Here is an 18,406-nt window from a genome sequence, read left to right as displayed (position 1 = left end):
ATAATAGTAGCAGTTACAGCACATACAAAAGTAAATTTCAGATGAGTTAATGATTTAACTATAAAATATAAAAATTAGAAGTGTTACAGAATATTTATGTTAACTAAGGCTTGGGAAGACAGCAATTCCACAACTGTAATATAAAACAAATATATTTGAAATATAAGAATTTAAAAATCATATGTGAGAAAAAAATGGGTCCTAAACAAAAATAAAAGACTTGCTATGTTGATGTGTAAGTTAGCTCATAGTCTACAAACAAATTTCTTTAAGTATTTGAAGTAAGAAGAGGTTTTTATACAAGAAATGAGATGTTCACTTAACTGTCAGAATGACTGAGGGAATGAGGAGAAATTATTGCTGGCTTTTAGAAAATCCAGTAGTGCAGGAATTTCAGGGAAAGCCCCTGCCAGTAATCTCTGCACAATGCAGGATGTCACCTGGAAGCCACTATACAGGCCATTTCTGCCATCTGTCAGCATGTTCAAATGAAATAAAGGCTACCTGCTTTCTTCACTCTTCTAGTTTCAGTGAGAGTGCCTCTGATTGCTGGAAGTTAAACCAGGATCCTGTTGACACAGGAATCTGGTCAACTGAGTTTCTAGTCTTTCAGCACCTTTGGAAGGGAGGTTTAGAAAAGCAAAAATGGTGCTGAGTATTCGTACTCTGCTGACAGGAGTTATGATCTTTTTTGCAAAGCGATATAGACACACATGTTATGTAGAAATTTTGCAACTCAGAAATTGCAGTTGAGAAATACATCCTTTGGAATAAAGCCACTAATCTATATAAAAACATTTGCAAATTTGGCTAAATGTTCACCCAGTTCCAGTTTGGGCACACAGGAAGGCTGCATCTTCCAGCCTCCCTTGCAGTTAGGTTGGGGCCTCTGATTGGGTTGTAGCCAGTGGAATCTGGGGCAGACGTGTCCCAAACCACATCCAGTCTTTGTCATAAACCTTTCCTTGTCTTCCAAGCTTTCTCTCATGTTGACGGCTGGAAACTAAGAGATCTGAGATAGTGAACCCATAAGATGGATCCCCTGAATCATGACTGGAGGCACACTCGTCATGGTAACAGCCTGACTTGCACCAGGCAGGGATGGCAGCTAGAAACAAACTCTTGTTGTGGTAAGCTGGTGAGATTTTTAGAGTGTTTGTTACAATAGCAAGTGAGCATAAACTTGAATAACAAGATATTTGTATGAAGATTTTTATTGTAACATTTCCTCAAGCAGTACAAAGCAAAGTAAAGGAAGCAGCGGCTGTCTATAATAAAGAATTGAATAAATGGTTGAATAAGTTCACTGTATCTCTGCTATAGCATATCACTCGTCATTATCAGTATGTGTTGACAATACACCTGGTGTTAACACATAACAGTTATTTCATAAAACCATGTAAAATGTACTCAATATATATTTGAATTCTTAATGGAAAATTAGGAAAATCAAGGAAAGATGTTTACCGGATTGTAAGCATTGATGGAGAGAGTATATGAAGAGGGAGAGGAAGAGCAATTAAAAAATTATTTTTAAGTTCATATTGTATTATTAAAAAATACCATTTTATAAAAAAGACTTCCCTGGCAGTCCAGTGGTTAAGACTCCACACTCCCCATGCATAGGGTGTAAGTTCCATCCCTGGTTGAGGACCTAAGATCCAGCATGCTACATGGTGTGGCCAAAAAATAAAGACTGAAAAAAATTGTTAAAATACTCGATAAAAATGTTGGTTTTTATGTATGCTTCTGAAAAGTCCTTACAGTTCTTTTTATGGTATAATGTATCTTTAACAAATGTGTAGTGCATCCCCAAACCAGGATAGACAAACCTGAAATACATCAAACAGGCCTTCCTATAGAAATGGTGACCCCAGCTGGGGTCTGACATTTTGGCTGGCACCACTGCAGGAAACTTCATTTCTGCCTCTTACCTTTGTTTCCTCTTCTGACCCTCCCTGCTGGGAGTTTTCAGTCCACTTCACACCCTGTCAGCATACCCGCAGGTGTGTAACGTGAATCCACTTTCTTGGTCCTCTGCTTGGTAGCACACTAGTGTGAGGAGCCCAGGTCTACTGCCTGCGGCTGCCCACCCTTGTACTCAGACCCCACCAGCATGAAGGGTTAGCTGACTGGTCTTTCGTGGCTTACCAGCTGCCCACAGATGTACTCCGTTACCCACCCTTTGCGAAGTAGCACACTAAAAATTGTAGGATTACGAGAAGGCAAAGCCCTTTTCTGTCCCTACTGTCCTTTCGGGTACCAACTTCATTTTGTTGTTCAGTTGCTCAGTTGTGTCCAGCCTTGTGACCCCTTGCAACTGCAGTGCACTAGGCTTCTCTGTCCTTTACTATCTACTGGAGTTTGTTCAAACTCACGTCCATTGAGTCATGATGCCATCCAACCATCTCATCCTCTGTTACCCCCTTCTGCTGCCCTCAGTCTTTCTCAGCATCAGGGTCTTTTCCAACGAGTTGGCTCTTCGCAACAGGTGGCTAAAGGGTTGTAGCTTCAGCTGCAGCATCAGTCCTTCCAATGAATATACAAGCAACTTCACTGTACCCGCCTGCCCCCTGCTCCCCCAAAATCAGAATAGAAACCTGCCTGCCCAATCTGAGTTAAAACCATACACCTGAATTCCCAGACTGTGCTTAGAATCTTTCCATCGCCCACCAACTCGAGTTTAACATCTTCACTCTTCTCTCCCACCCTCATTCTTGGTGTTTCAAGTTATGTGCAAAGAGACCCAGAGTAGGCCTCTAATCCAAACACTGGGTGATGAATTTGATGAGAATAAATTTAAATTGCATGTTTAAATTTATCTACTGAATTTCAAAGGCAAGTTTTTGGTTTTTTTTTTTCCCATAGTACAGTTTTTACACTTTTCATTGAAAACATCCATTTTGCTTATTATGATTTTAAGGAGCTTCAGTGGTTAGCCTGGGAATTAACCACTGTTTGTAACAACATTTCTGTGGGAAAATGGGTTTCAAGTTTCAAACACTTGACTTAAATGTAAACTTTTGGAAAATCCCTCATTCTCCAGTTAGAAAATGTATAAATGATCATTTAGTTTCCAAAGAGAAACAGATTATCCCCAAGCTCATTAAGTAAAACCCAAATATTTTCATTTCGTCTTTCATTTCTACTGAGACAGGTTAACATACACACCAGATTTATGTGAGCAGAAGACAAGATAGTTGAAACTTCCAACATGCTTGTGCTTTGTTTTTAAAGGTGCTTAAGCAGAATTATCTTTTCAAATAATTTTTAAATTTTATTTTTTTATTAAATTTTAGAAAAATTGCAAAGATAGTACAGAGAGTTCCCATATACTTCACACCATTTCCCTTAATATCTTATATTCAGTTCAGTTCAGTAGCTCATTAGACTCTGCGACCCCACGGACTGCAGCACTCCAGGCTTTCCTGTCCATTACCAACTCCTGGAGCTTGCCAAACTCATGTTCATCGAGTCAATGATGCCATCCAACCGTATCGTCCTCTGTTGTCCCCTTCTGCCTTCAGTCTTTCTCTGCATCAGGATCTTTTCCAATGAGTTAGTACTTTGCATCAGGTGGCCAAAGTACTGGAGCTTCAGCTTCAGCATCAGTCCTTCCAATGAATATTCAGGACTGATTTCTTTTAGGATTGACTGGTTTGATCGCCTTGCAGTCCAAAGGAAGCCCTAATATCTTATATTAGTGTGGTACATTTGTTACAATTGATGAACCAGTGTTGATTCATTAGGTTTCCTTGGTTTATACCTAATATATTTTTCTACTCCAGGATCCTGTATAGGACAGGATATTACATTTAGTCATCACTTCTCCTTAAGCTTGTCGGTAACAGTGTTTCAGATTTCCCTTGTTTTTGTTGACCTTGGCAGTTTTGAAGAGTACTCAACCTGGTCAGGGCTTCCCTGGTGGTTCAGTGGTAATGAACCTACCTTCCAGTGCAGGAGACATGAATTCGATCCCTGGGTCAGGAAGATCCCCTGGAGAAGGAAATGGCAACCTACTCTAGTATTCTTGCCTGGGAAAACCAATGGACAGAGGAGCCTGGCAGGCTACAGTCCATAGGGTCACAAAAAGTTGGACACGACTTAGTGACTAAACAACAACATGTGTTTATGTTTACAACATAAAAACAAAGGGAATGAAAACCAAAAGCAGGGTCAGTGATTCCCTCTAGTTTTCAAGCTAGAAGATAGAGGCAGGGGAGAAGGAAATGGCAACCCACTCCAGTGTTCTTGCCTGGAGAATCCCAGGGACGGGTGAGCCTGGTGGGCTGCGGTCTATGGGGTCACACAGAGTCGGACACGACTGAAGTGACTTAGCAGCAACAGCAGACGAGGAACCAAAGTAGATGTAAACTGGTCATGTCTAGTTGTTCAGGTTGGGAAGTAAGTTCATGGTCTTTATTATGTCATTAAGTAAATACAAAAGTTAAAATTTTTTAAAAAGAGAGCTACATTTAGAACAATGATGAAAGTGTGCCACAAAGCAAGAACTGCAATTAAATGATTAATCCAGTATTCAAGTCTGCTTCTGAAGTAATAGCAAGCAAACAAACAAGAAGTAAACATGATACACAGCATTTTCTAGATAATATAGGTGGGTCTATTAGCCCAACATCTCAAGAAAATCAATTCAATAATCTTGCCTTAGGAGGATGATTCATGCTGACCAAATTCAGTGAAGATGGGCATATAACTCAAAATATTTATTAATTTACACTGAAAATATAATGGCGAAGTAGTCTGTAATATTCATTCACCAAATTTTTTAAATTATTTATTTCTCTTTGGTTGTACTGGGTCTTTGCTGCTGCATGCGAGATTTCTCTAGTGGAGAGCAGGGACTCCTCTTGCACTATGGTGCACAGGCTTCTCATCGCGGTGCCTTTTTGTGGATCATGGGCTGTAAGTGTGCAGGTTCAGTAGTGGTGGCACACGGGCTTAGTTGCTCTTCAGCACATGGAATCATCCAGGACCAGGGACTGAACTTGTGTCCCCTGCACTGGCAGGTGGATTCCTTTCCACTTTACCACCAGGGAAGTCCTCATTCAACAAACGTTGCTTGAATATTAGCAAACTCACACTTTGCTAATCACTTGGCGTATAGTGGTACACAGACAATTTTCACGAAGTTTATAATCTATTGGGGGAGTCAGATAGTTAATAACTAATAACAAACATTAATGGGTCAGCCTCTTAACACAGTGTGGTAGAGTGGAGAATTTATTATCTGTTCTTTAAAACTGAAGAAACTGAGATAGTTTTGTGACCTTGGGCAGGAGGTCTTCATAATTCCTTCCTGGCAGGATTTCATCACTGCTGTGGATAAGGAGAGCTGTATCTCCCATTCATCTTTCAAATAAGTAAGTAGGCAAGCAAGTAAGAGGGAGTTTGTTCCTTATGTTTTCCTGTCTCTGTCCCACCAGTGTGTGTTGGGTGTGGATGGGGCTGGGCAGATATATTGGCTTTTGGTTCCTACATGGGTCTGTATTTGGATATGATGGAGACAACTTTGCAGCTGTAGCAAATCTGCACTGGGATAAAGTTTTGTGGGGTTTTTTTTTTTTTTTTGTCAATTTTCTGCTTTATTTGCCCTTATATGGGCAGTAAGTGGCAGGATTTATATTTCACACTGAAAATTGCTGGCTTTCAGCTGGCTGCTGCTGTTGGGATTGTAGTGGCTGCAGTGAGCATGCGTGTTCCTGAAAGGGAGATAGGAAAATAGACTATTGGTCTTATAGAAACAGAGCTCCTTTACAAGATAAAGTTCCTTCCCCAGCTAAAAGCCAAATTAAAACCAAATGGTGATTCTCTCACTACCTGGAGAGTTGTTGAAGAGATGAGCCTCCTCAGATGACTTCATCTGGTTGAGTGCTGGTACTTCTCTCTTGTTTATTAATCATGGTTACTATGTTCTTTATGGGGCTTTCCAGGTAGGAATACCAGACCACCTGACCTGCCTCTTGAGAAACCTGTATGCAGGTCAGGAAGCAATAGTTAGAACCGGACATAGAACAACAGACTGGTTCCAAATAGGAAAAGGAGTACGTCAAGGCTGTATATTGTCACCCTGCTTATTTAACTTCTATGCAGAGTACATCATGAGAAACACTGGCTGGAAGACGCACAAGCTGGAATTAAGATTGCCGGGAGAAATATCAATAACCTCAGATATGCAGATGACACCATCCTTATGGCAGAAAGTGAAGAGGAACTAAAAAGCCTCTTGATGAAAGTGAAAGAGGAGAGTGAAAAAGTTGGCTTAAAGCTCAACATTCAGAAAACGAAGATCATGGCATCTGGTCCCATAACTTCATAGGAAATAGATGGGGAAACAGTGGAAACAGTGTCAGACTTTATTTTTCTGGGCTCCAAAATCACTACAGATGGTGACTGCAGCCATGAAATTAAAAGACGCTTACTCCTTGGAAGGAAAGTTATGACCAACCTAGATAGCATATTAAAAAGCAGAGACATTACTTTGCCAACAAAGGTCTGTCTAGTCAAGGCTATGGTTTTTCCTGTGGTCATGTATGGATGTGAGAGTTGGACTGTGAAGAAAGCTGAGTGCCGAAGAATTGATGCTTTTGAACTGTGGTGTTGGAGAAGACTCTTGAGAGTCCCTTGGACTGCAAGGAGATCCAGCCAGTCCATTCTGAAGGAGATCAGCCCTGGGTGTTCTTTGGAAGGAATGATGCTAAAGCTGAAACTCCAGTACTTTGGCCACCTCATGCAAAGACTTGACTCATTGGAAAAGACTCTGATGCTGGGAGGGATTGGGGGCAGGAGGAAAAGGGGACGACAGAGGATGGGATGGCTGGATGGCATCACCAAATCGATGGATGTGAGTTTGAGTGAACTCTGGGAGTTGGTGATGGACAGGGAGGCCTGACATGCTGCGATTCATGGGGTCGCAAAGAGTCGGACACGACTGAGCGACTGAACTGAACTGAGGTGGTGCTACTGGTAAATAACCTGCCTGGAAATGCAAGAGACTTTAAAGATGTGGGTTGAATCCCTGGGTTGGGTATGGAGGAGGGCATGGCAACCCACTCCAGTATTCTTGCCTGGAAAATCCTATGGACAGAGAAGCCTGGTGGGCTCACCACTGAAGTGAATTAGTGCGCACGCATGTTCTTTGGTTTATTCATGAAATTAAGAAATGACTGAAAAGAAACTGTTGGCCTTCAGTGTCTTCTGTGGTAACCAGAAGGAGACAGCATTTGAGATTGAACTTCCATGTCAAAAAGTCCATGGAAAGAAAAGAAATTCTAAATTTGAAATTCCCCATTTTCACTGTATCTTAGTCTTCACAACGATCCTTTAGTAAGCTAGTTACCCATGGCTTCAAATTCAACGTTGTTCACAAGAGGCTGCGCTACTAGAGATTATAAGAACTAAAAAAGAAAGGAGAGGAAGACCCACATGGATATTATGGACACATACAAAATTAGTTGTATATTGACTAATTTTCATTTACCGATATTAAGAGCTTACCCTTTTTTTCCCACTATTTTTTCTTTGGATATATTGCCCATTCAGTACTCCCTTCCTTCCTGTATGGTTTATCTAAACTGTTTTGAAATGTCTGGCAATTATACTTGCAATTAGAGAGAGAGAGAGAGAAACTGTGGAAGTTAGGACACATAAAAGAGGAGTAGGAAAACGGCGGCACAGCGGTAAACAATCTGCTTGTCAGTGCAGGAGACACGGGTTCCATCCCTGGGCTGGGAAGATCTCCTGAAGTAGGAAATGGTAACTCACACCAGTATTGCCTGGGAAATTCCTTGGGCAAAGAAGCCTGGTGGGTTACAGCCCATGAGGTCACAAAGAGTTCGGCACAACTGAGTGGCAGAGCGCGCGCACACTTAAACGCGGGAAGGCGGTATAGCTGAGTTCAGTTCAGAGAAGCATATATACAGGGTACTATCCTGTACAATGGTTTAGATTAGGTTGCAGTTAACCATTAGTTTTCAAAGTTAAAAACCGAACAAAAAAACCCCAAGCATTCATGAGAGACGTGGTTAGATAAAAGTAAAACACAAAGTTCAAGATAAGCCTAAATACTTAAAAGAGATCTGAATTTTGTCCTTGGGTCCTGCCTGATGCAGAGAGCAGTAGTCATGGGTGACTTGTGCTGACAATAACTAGAAAAAAATCCTTGTTAATGGCTTCCAACGTTGTAACCAAAAGCAGAACAAATTATAATTACAATTGTTACGTATGTCTTGATTTACAATGCTTGGGAAATACTTAAATATTCATTGGTAATGCATTTAGAAGCTATTTCTCATATTGGGGTGCAGATTACTAATTCTCAGATTAAGTGGTTCTTTCCAAAGTAGATTAGGGGATTGTTGGGGGGGGTACTCAAGACTACCTTCAGTTTTAGTAATTTACTAGGAGTAATCACAGGACCCAGCATATAATCATACCAGCAAACCAGCAAAGTGAAAAGGCATGTGAGGCTAGTGTTGCAAGCTTCCAAGATTCCTTCCCCAGTGGAGTCACACAGGATGTGCTTAATCCCTAACCCAACAAGTTGTGTCTAACTGTGTGAAACGTTGCCAACCAGGGAAGCTCATTAGAGACTCAATACCTAGATTTTTTTTTTTTTCTGAGAGCTTATCATATGGGCACCCCTGCCTGGCATGTACCCAAATTTCAAACTCCCAGAAGTAATGCAGAGGGTTGCGTAATTATATTGTTTGTAAAAACAGTTGAGACACAGTGAACCGCTCATATCAGTCAATGGTGGGAATTCTCCTGGAATCCAAGTTCCCAGATGCCAATGAAGGGCCAACCTTGCCAGCTCTAAGTATAAGCAGTCAGGAGTGCTATGTTAACTCTTTTCTGCACAGGCATAAGTCAACCCTTCTAAAAATTCTAGAGGTAACTTACTAAATAACTTCTTATATATTGCCTAAAGAAATAATCTAACTTTTGTGATCATTCATTAATATTAGTATTAATTCTCCCAAAATGAATGATGCTAGTATAAATTTAGCCTATTCATTCTGCTATTACTATGCATGTTAAATTGCTTCAGTTGTGTCTGACGCTTTGTGACCCTATGGACTGTAGCCCACCAGAATGCTCTGTCCATGGGATTCTCCAGGTAAGAATACTGGAGTAGGTTACCATGCCCTCACCCAGGGGATCTTTCCCACCCAGGGACTGAACTCTCATCTATTAGGTTTCCTGAATTGGCAGGAGAGTTCTTTACCACCAGTGTCACCTGGGAAGACCTCATTCTACTATATTTATCAAGAATTTCAGAATTTAAGTATTAAGGTTTTCAAATTTGAATAAGAACTTATTTGCCATCATTTAAATGGAATTTTACTGTTTTACGTGTTATTTTCCAATGAAGGGTGCCGATTTGACTAGTCCTGTATTTGATAAGGGGGATATTCCAGCCATTGATGTAACCATTTCATAGCACACAGAAATACTGAATATTATGGATTGCATAGCTTGATGAACTTGATCCTGATTTATTCTCTTTTGAGTTCCAAGTACCCCAGGAGAATGTAGCTATTAATCTTCAGCTAGTTACTGTTTCGGCATATGAAGAACGTTTGTTAAAGAAAAGCACTTACATATCTCATTGTGTTTCACATTTCTGTGCCAAGGGAAAGGGCAAAGAAATATTTAAGATGTGCTACTAAAGAACTGTTATTATTAAGGTCATAATTGCAGGATGTAGGTTGATTTCAGATTCTGACCCATGATGACTAAGCAACAGGTTTGATGATTTCAGACAGATATTAACATTCTGGCCCATAGGAATTTACAAAGAAATGGCAGGGCATGTGGGAAACCCTGGAGAAGCAGACTGCCTTCTCCCAACACGTGCAAACCCCTTCACACTGTAGAAGCAGTGACTTAGTTTGGGGGATGAGAAAAGAGGGTATTTTTTATTTCTTGCTAAAAATGCCACTCATAGATGGGTGTGAAAAACCCCTTGCTTTTAGGGTAGACATCTAACCATTCATCATTCATATATTTGGTGTCTCTGGAGCACACATACCAAGAGTCAAGGATACTGAGGAGAATGACATTGGTCATGCCCTTGAGGAGATAAGATTTCCTGTGGCAGTGATTTTGAAATTACAGGGTGAGTAAAAACCAGCTGAGGAGTTCGTTTCTACCCATAAACATTTAGATATTGGAGTGTAAGTGAAAGATTAGCCATTTATTAATGATTGTTGGAGTTGGATGATGTGTATATTTGGGTTCATTATGCCATTGTCCTTTTTATTTGTGTGAAAATTTCCATATAGACTTATATTTTATTTTAAAAATTATGTTTTAAATTTTTAAATTTTATAAAATTATAAATAATTTATAATTGTATTATATTTTAAAATCATATTTTAAAAATTGTATTTAAAAATTTTTACTTTAAATTTAATTTAATTTTTATTTTATATTGGAGTATAGTTGATTTACAATGTTAGTTTCAGATGTACAGCAAAGTGATTCAGGTATGTGTGTGTGTGTGTGTGTGTATGTGTATATATATATATATATATATATATATATATCTCCATCCTTTTTCAGATTCTTTTCCCATATATGTTATTACATAATATGGTGTAGAGTTCCCTGTGCTGTACAATAGGTAAGTTGGGTTTTTTACTATCCTGATAATTTACCTTGTTTTATTAAAAAATTATAAAACATTAGCATTTTGTCTATAAATATATTTGTTCTTACTTCAAGATGGGAGACCAGGATACACCATAGAGCAATTTTTATCATACAGCTGGCGTAAATCATACATACTACCATAATTAAAGTATACTTTCAGCCAGATAATGTGTTTTTATATTCTGATTAGTGATACATGAATTGGTAAGCAGCTTGTTCCATAATAGGCAGTAAAAGATGCTTGTTTTATGCTAAGAAATTTCTAAAAGTTGTTTTACATACAAATCATTCGGAAAAACTAATTTGACTAAAACTATTTAAAACATTTTAAAAGAAACTGACCATAAGACTGAGGGATATCTTAAGATGAACAGAATAAATAATCTAAACATTAAAACTCTCCCAAGTCATGGTAAACATTTGAAGACAGGAATCATAACTCTAATATATGTGAAACATGAATAAGATTATAAAACAATAAAATAAAATGATCATCCTTTAAAGTGCCTTATTGTAAATTATGTAATCATTAAAACGTCAAACAACAAAACTGAATATTGAATGAATGAATGGCTAAACAAATAGGTGTTTTGTCTTCAGCCTCAGTTTAAGAGTCACACATCTAATTGTCCAGCAGAAATGCACTTTTGAACTCCATAAATTTTTTTCAATTTGAGAGTCTTTTAAAACAGTACAGGCCCCAAAATACTACATGTACATTCTCCCATGCCAGTGATTGACTAGAGCTGAATGAAACTACCCCTTTGTTTGCTCAAGATAACTTTTCTCAGCTTTTACCTTTTCTTTGCCTTCGCTGCTGTTTTTCTGCTTTTGGCTTCTTGCTCAATGAAAGCTACCATGTGCTTCATTTGCTGTTTCTATCAGCACCGCACAGGCTTGTGGCAAACACAGAATTAGCCTAGGAAATAATGGGCTAATTTGATGGGCCAGATGAAAGAAAGGGCAGACAGAAACTCAACAAAGGTCTCAGCTTCCTTGCTTTATAATTCTGGATTCTGCATTTGCTATTTTTGAGTTTCTCTAATGCTAATTTATGTTATTCTTTCGTAGCTTCTATACTTTTCTTAATTTCTTTTAGCTTGTTTTGAAATATTAGATTTTACAGTTTCACATTTGGTCAGCATGTCTTTTTGAAGTGTTTTTGTCATGGTTTGTGAGGACTTTATTCTGCGCTTTCTCTTTTTTCTGATGAAAATGCTGCATGAAATTTGTCCAGTTTTTTTCTTTGCTTATTTTGAAAATAAGTTTTTCCTTCTTTTATAAGAGACATCCAACGAGACAGATTTTCTAGCTTCCCTGTTCCAGGACTTCTTCTATTGTTTTTGCAAAGTAATAAGAAAATAATAGCCTCTTTCAGCGATCTGCCTCTCATTGCTTTTTTTTTTAAAATAAGGAAGCAATGCATCATTTAACAAGGGAGAATTACTTTAAAACAGGGAGTATCACAATGAGTAGCTGAGAGAAGAGTGGAATTTTAATCAAAGGTACAACTGAGTTTAATGATCCAAAACAGATGACTAGTTCTCCTCTAGAGTTATAGCCATAACTGTAAAAAATACTGCATGGTCTGAATAACTTTTTCATATACATTAGAGCAAAGTGAAGGAAAAATTTTGTAACTATATAATCCAGAGGTGGTCTCACTCCTTCTCGGAATGTTTTTAACTTTTCAGACGTCATTTTTTCTTTCTTCCACCTCCTCCCTCCACTTTTGCTTAAAATAAATTTCCTAAGCCACGTTCACCAGTGTTTTCTCTTTCATAATCTCAACACTAGATTGTCAGTTATTTGGTAAAGTTTTTCATGAAGCTATATATATTATCCAAGAATTTGTGTTGCATTCTCTGAAATTTTGTTGAGAACTGACTTAAAATTACCTAGTTTCTAAAAAATACTTTATATACACATTGTTAATTAGTTCAGTTCAGTTCAGTCGCTGTGTCTGACTTTTTGTGACCCCACGGACTGCAGCATGCCAGGCTTCCCTGTCCATCACCAACTCCGGAGCTTACTCAAACTTATGTCCATTGAGTCGGTGAGGCCATCCAACCATCTCATTGTCTGTCGTCCCCTTCCTCCTCCCATCTTCAATCTTTCTCAGCATCAGGGTCTTTTCCAATGAGTGAGTTCTTCGCATCAGGTAGCCACAGTGTTGGAGTTTCAGCTTCAGTATCAATGAATATTCAAGACTGATTTACTTTATGATGGACTGGTTGGATCTCCTTGCAGTCCAAGGGACTCACAAGAGTCATCTCCAATACCACAGTTCGAAAGCATCAGTTCCTCGGCGCTCAGCTTATTTTATAGTCCAACTCTCACATCCATATATGACTATTGGAAAAACCATAGCTTTGACTAGATGAGCCTTTGTTGGCAAAGTAATGTCTCTGCTTTTGAATATGCTATCTAGGTTGGTCATAACTTTTCTTCCAAGGAGTAAGCGTCTTTTAATTTCATGGCTGCAGTCATCATCTGCAGTGATTTGGGAGCCCCCCAAAATAAAGTCTGTCACTGTTTCCATTGTTTCCCCATTATTTGCCATGAAGTGATGGGACCAGGTGCTATGATATTAGTTTTCTGAATGTTGAGCTTTAAGCCAACTTTTTCACTCTCCTCTTTCACTTTCATCAAGAGGCTCTATAGTTCTTTTTCACTTTCTGCCATAAGGGTGATGTCATCTAGGTATCTGAGGTTATTGATATTTCTCCCGGAAATCTTGATTCCAGCTTGTGCTTCATCCAGCCCAGCATTCTGCATGACGTATTCTGCATATATGTTAAATAAGCAGGGTGACAATATACAGTCTTGATGTACTCTTTTCCCAACTTGGAACCAGTCTGTTGTTCCATGTCCAGTTCTACCTGTTGCTTCTTGACCTGCATACAGATTTCTCAGGAGGCAGGTAAGGTGGTCTGGTATTCCCATCTCTTGAAGAATTTTCCACAGTTTGTTGTGATCCATACAATCAAAGGCTTTGGCATAGTCAATATAACAGAAGTAGATGTTTTTCTGGAACTCTTTTGCTTTTTTGATGATCCTGCGGACGTTGGCAATTTGATCTCTGGTTCCTCTGCCTTTTCTAAAACCAGCTTGAACATCTGTAAGTTCACAGTTCACATATTGCTGAAGCCTGACTTGGAGAATTTTGAGCATTACTTTCCTAGCGTATGAGATGAGTGCAGTTGTGCAGTAGTTTGAGCCTTCTTTGGCATTTCCTTTCTTTGGGATTGAAATGAAAACTGACCTTTTCCAGTCCTGTTGGATTTTCCACATTTGCTGGCATATTGAGTGCAGCATCATCTTTTAGGATTTGAAAGAGCTCAACTGGAATTCCATCACCTTCACTAGCTTTGTTCATAATGATGCTTCCTAAGGCCCACTTGACTTCACATTCCAGGATGTCTGGTTCTAGGTGAGTGATCACACCACTGTGATTATCTGGGCCATGAAGATCTTTTTTTGCAGTTCTGTGTATTCTTGCCACCTCTTCATAACTACAATTGGCATGTAGTTTGTTTGTTCAACTCTTGTGTTGGACTGTAATATTCAGCTGTATACAGATTTAGGAGTTCCTCTGACTGTTGTAACAAAACTGCTTATCTTATGACTGTTTTCTCTTTTGGGGGCATGTTAGGCTTTCTATGTTATATCCTAATAAAGTTTCCTTGTTGAGGCTGTTTGCTAAGGTCATATTGATGTAGATTTCAAGCAGCATCTCCTCTCAAAGGGACAAGTTCTTTCCACTGTCAGGTACCTGGGAGAGTGGAGGGATTGAAGCCCTTAGGACTTAAGCATGTTAGATGAGCAAGGGTGTTAGTGCACAGATGACTCAGGTTCTGTGTAGAGACTCAGTAGACAATGAAGTAGGCTTCCGTGCCTTCTTATCAGGTTTCCCTGATAGCTCAGTTGGTAAAGAATATGCCTGCAGTGCATATTCTGGTTCGATTCCTGGGTTGGGAAGATCTGCTGGAGAAGGGATAGGTTACCCAATCCAGTATTCTTGGGCTTCCCTTGTGGCTCAGCTGGTAAAGAATCTGCCTGCAATGTGGGAGACCTGGTTCGATCCCTGGGTTGGAAAGATCCCCTGGAGAAGGGAAAGGCTAACCCACTCCAATATTCTGGCCTGGAGAATTCTGTGGACTGTATAGTTCATGGGTTCGCAAAGAGTTAGATGTGACTGAGCGAATTTCACTTTCACGTTTTTCCCTGCCTTCTTAGATCTTGTGCCCAGTTTGATCCTTTGAAGACTGGCGGGTACTTTGTTGATAGGGTCATATCTGGCTCAGCAGGTCTCAGAATTGTAATGAGCTATTAAAAATGTCCTCCAGTGGAACCATGAGACATTGCCCAGGTTAGGAGGCAGAATGGTCCAAGGTCATGAACTAGCTCTGTGTGTGTGTGTGTGTGTGTGTGTGTGTGTATGTGTGTGTGTATGTGTGTATGTGTGTGTGTATGTGCTCAGGGTCACTCAATTGTGTCCAAGTCTTTGCTACCCCATGGACTGTAGCCCACCAGCGTCCTCTGTCCATGCGATTTTCCTGGTAGGAATACTGGAGTGGGTTGCCATGCCCTCCTCTAGGGGGATCTTCCTGATCCAAGGATCAAACCTGAGTCTCCTGCATTTTAGGCAGATTCTTTACTGTCTGATCCCCCAGGGAAGCCCCCAGGGTGCTATCAGTATCTACCAAATCTGGTGGAACAGTGACAGGAACAAAGGAGAGAAAAAATACTGAAGACTGTGGCCAAGAATTTCAAGTGAGGGAGGAGCAGGGAAGGATGCCAGGTAATGGTGAGTTCACTTGAGGGGGCCCTAAGGCTCTGTACTGGGAGCATGCACTGGGCAACCCCTTTCACCAGCCACCATGAACGCTGCAGAGGCTGGCAGCTGCTGAAAGGGGCTTCTCCCTGAAGCATCCTTTCAGAATACTATTCAGAAACCTTTTTCTTTCTTCTCAGTCCTTCCAATCTGCCACCCTCATATTTTATCTCTCAGATGATTCATCATTAATTTCAGAGAGAAAATAGAAATCATCTAATAGAACTTTCTCAAATTCTTGACCTCACATCTACCAAATGATGTGCATCTACAACTGTGTCCTCCTTTTCTGCCTTTTTGATGGAAGAGATCTCATGCCTCAAGTCTACAAATAATTCCTTCACTTGGTTGCTGTCTTAAATACATCCCTACTTGTAAAGGAATTCACTCATTTATTTAACAGATACCTACCAAGCATGTACTTTGTAACAGATGCTTTGTTCCATTTTTTGAGTAACTGTTTTCTCTTCTGTATATTCAACTTCTCTCACTCCATTTGCTTCTTCCCAGTAGTTTTTAACTGTGCTCAATAGTCTCAGTCAAATAGTTGATTTTTTTAGCTAAAAATGATTGAAAATCATCTCCTGTCTCCCTACCCCCCTCTTCAGCTACTAGCCTTTATTCTTCTCTGCACAGACAAGCAACCTCTAAAATTTTGTCTATACTTAGCATTTTAATGTCTGCTTCTCTCATTCATTCTCCTGAATGAATGTAATAAAAGTACATTCTCTGTAGTCACCAATAACATGGCATGTGGCTAAATATGGAGGGGAACCAATGCAGTCTTCACCTTATTTGATCTGTATGCACCTTTTAAAAATGTGGACCACTTCTTTTTTTCTTGGGTTTCCATGGGAAACCACATTCTTCCTATGTCTCTGGTTCATCCTTCTTAGCCTTTTTGCATGCTACATTTTGGTCTGTATTTCCCTTAAATGTTGATGTTCTTCAGGGTTTCCTATACATCTTTCCTTCTCATTGTCAGCCCTCTGTGTTTGATGTCATCAGCTCTTCAGACTGAAATTATCATCCACATCATGTGAGAAAAATGCTTTGACATGTGTTTAGACATGAAGTTGTTGGGATCACAAAGCCTGTTTTGTGTAAATAGGTCTGTGAGGAGAAAGCCAAAATAAATGTTTTAATGAATCCCAATTAGCAATCTATTTCATGCCAATTAAATACCAGTGAAGTGACAGAGAAGTTATTAGGTTTATTGTTAGTATCTTAGGCATCACAATGCTGGGTACATATTATGAAGTAGGTGTGGAGAGTCAGTTCTTACAACAAATATTCTAACAGATACAATTTCATGCAATACTGATGTAATTGATAAAGGTATTATCATAACAAACATGAAACATAAACTGTAGTATCTATTGTTTTGAGTTAATGTTACATTCTGAAGGAGAAGATGACGATAGTAATCCTTTTGTAATTAAAAATAGCATATCACAAAAAGGTTCTTTTTGTCCTGAGCAAACTGCCCAGTGATTCATATTTATGATACAGAACCTACATATATAAATTGGACATGGCCTTCTCCCTACTTGGCTAGTGCTACATACTCTTGCATTTTTTACATTTGAATTATAACCGCTTGTGTTCTGCTTTGAAAAATTGTCCTCTGTGAGGACTGTATCACTCGTGCCCCTTTGGCTTGTCCAGTGGCATGTATACCAGCAGGAGATGTCATACAAGAGGACAGCAAGATCAGGGCATTTCTTCTCTGCTCGCTCCCTTCTCTGTGCCGTATCTTTGGCAGTAGCTGCTCTCCCCACCCCCAGTAAGTCCCCTACATGTGAACCTTCAAGCTGTGAAATTTCAAAGACTCAAACATGCATTTACATGTCCAAAGCCATGTCAAAGGTGAGTGAAATTGCAGCTTGCCCTCCATCTCCTGTTGCTGATGGTCTTCCAGCTCTGCCACCTCCCAGTCAGTAACTCTTCTTGTCAGTTCACTCAGTGCCAGTCCCTGTATACCAGCTGTTGTACTGTTGTTGTCGTTTAGTTGCTAAGTCTTGTCTGACACTCTTTTATGATCCTATGGACTGTAGCCCACCAGGCTCCTCTGTCCATGGATTTCCCAGACAAGAATACAGGAGTGGGTTGCCAGCTGTACTCTCAAGGTACTGTATTGTAAGATTAAAAAAATTTTTTTTTTAATTTTTGCTTTTTTTTTTATGCATTATTTGTGTGAAAATATTATAAACCCATTACAATACAGTACTCTATAGCTGATAGTGTTAGTTGGGTACCTAGGCTAACTGTGCTTGACTTATGAACAAATTGGACTTATGAACCTGTTCTTGGAGTGGAACTCATTTGTATGTAGATTTACTGTATAGGTTCTGCTGGGCAGTGCTCCCTTCAAGTTCCATTAACACCATTTCCTACTCTTGATTTTTCAGTCATAGGTGTAGTATGGGTTCCCCACTGCTCTAAGTCTCTCAGTGCCTCAGTATTCCCTGTTCTCCTCATTTTGCCCACACCTTGTTACTCCTTTCACCAAAATCTTATTTGAATCCATCAAGGGTGAGTTTTTTTCTTTCTAGGACCTGACTGATAGGATAGTGTTGTAAAAGTAGCCCAGTGCTCTGTGTCCTCAAAAGCACTTGTGTCAGCGATATTCTGCTTCTGTTAAAGATTCTCACTGAATAACATTTGTGATGCGGGGGTTCCAAGATTTAGCCTGTATTTCAACAAAAGGTGGCATGGATTTGTGATTTGTTATTTCATATGTGCTGATGATTCTCAAATTTATATCTCTAGCCCAGATCTGTCTCCTAAATTTCAGAACCAGACGTTCAACTCCTCTGATTTCTCTGTTCTGATAACCCACAGACGTTTAAAATTCCAAATGCCCAATTGCAGTTCATCTCCCTGTATCCCCTT

The 18,406-nt window shown here is 39.6% G+C and overlaps 1 long non-coding RNA gene across 1 annotated transcript; it reads right to left on the bottom strand.

The window, feature by feature from the left end:
* Positions 1-947: 947 nt before the first annotated feature.
* Positions 948-10,368, bottom strand: LOC133258476 (uncharacterized). Its single transcript, XR_009740037.1, has 2 exons — positions 5,839-10,368; positions 948-5,720 (listed from the first exon to the last, which is right to left on the bottom strand). It is a non-coding gene; the product is annotated as an uncharacterized LOC133258476 (long non-coding RNA).
* Between the last annotated feature and the right edge of the window lie 8,038 nt (positions 10,369-18,406).

The sequence above is a fragment of the Bos javanicus genome, chromosome 12 (genome assembly GCF_032452875.1).
Source record: "Bos javanicus breed banteng chromosome 12, ARS-OSU_banteng_1.0, whole genome shotgun sequence".
NCBI lineage: Eukaryota > Metazoa > Chordata > Mammalia > Artiodactyla > Bovidae > Bos > Bos javanicus.
Note: the sequence above shows the minus strand (reverse complement) of the source record. Positions and strands in the feature narration are given on the sequence as shown.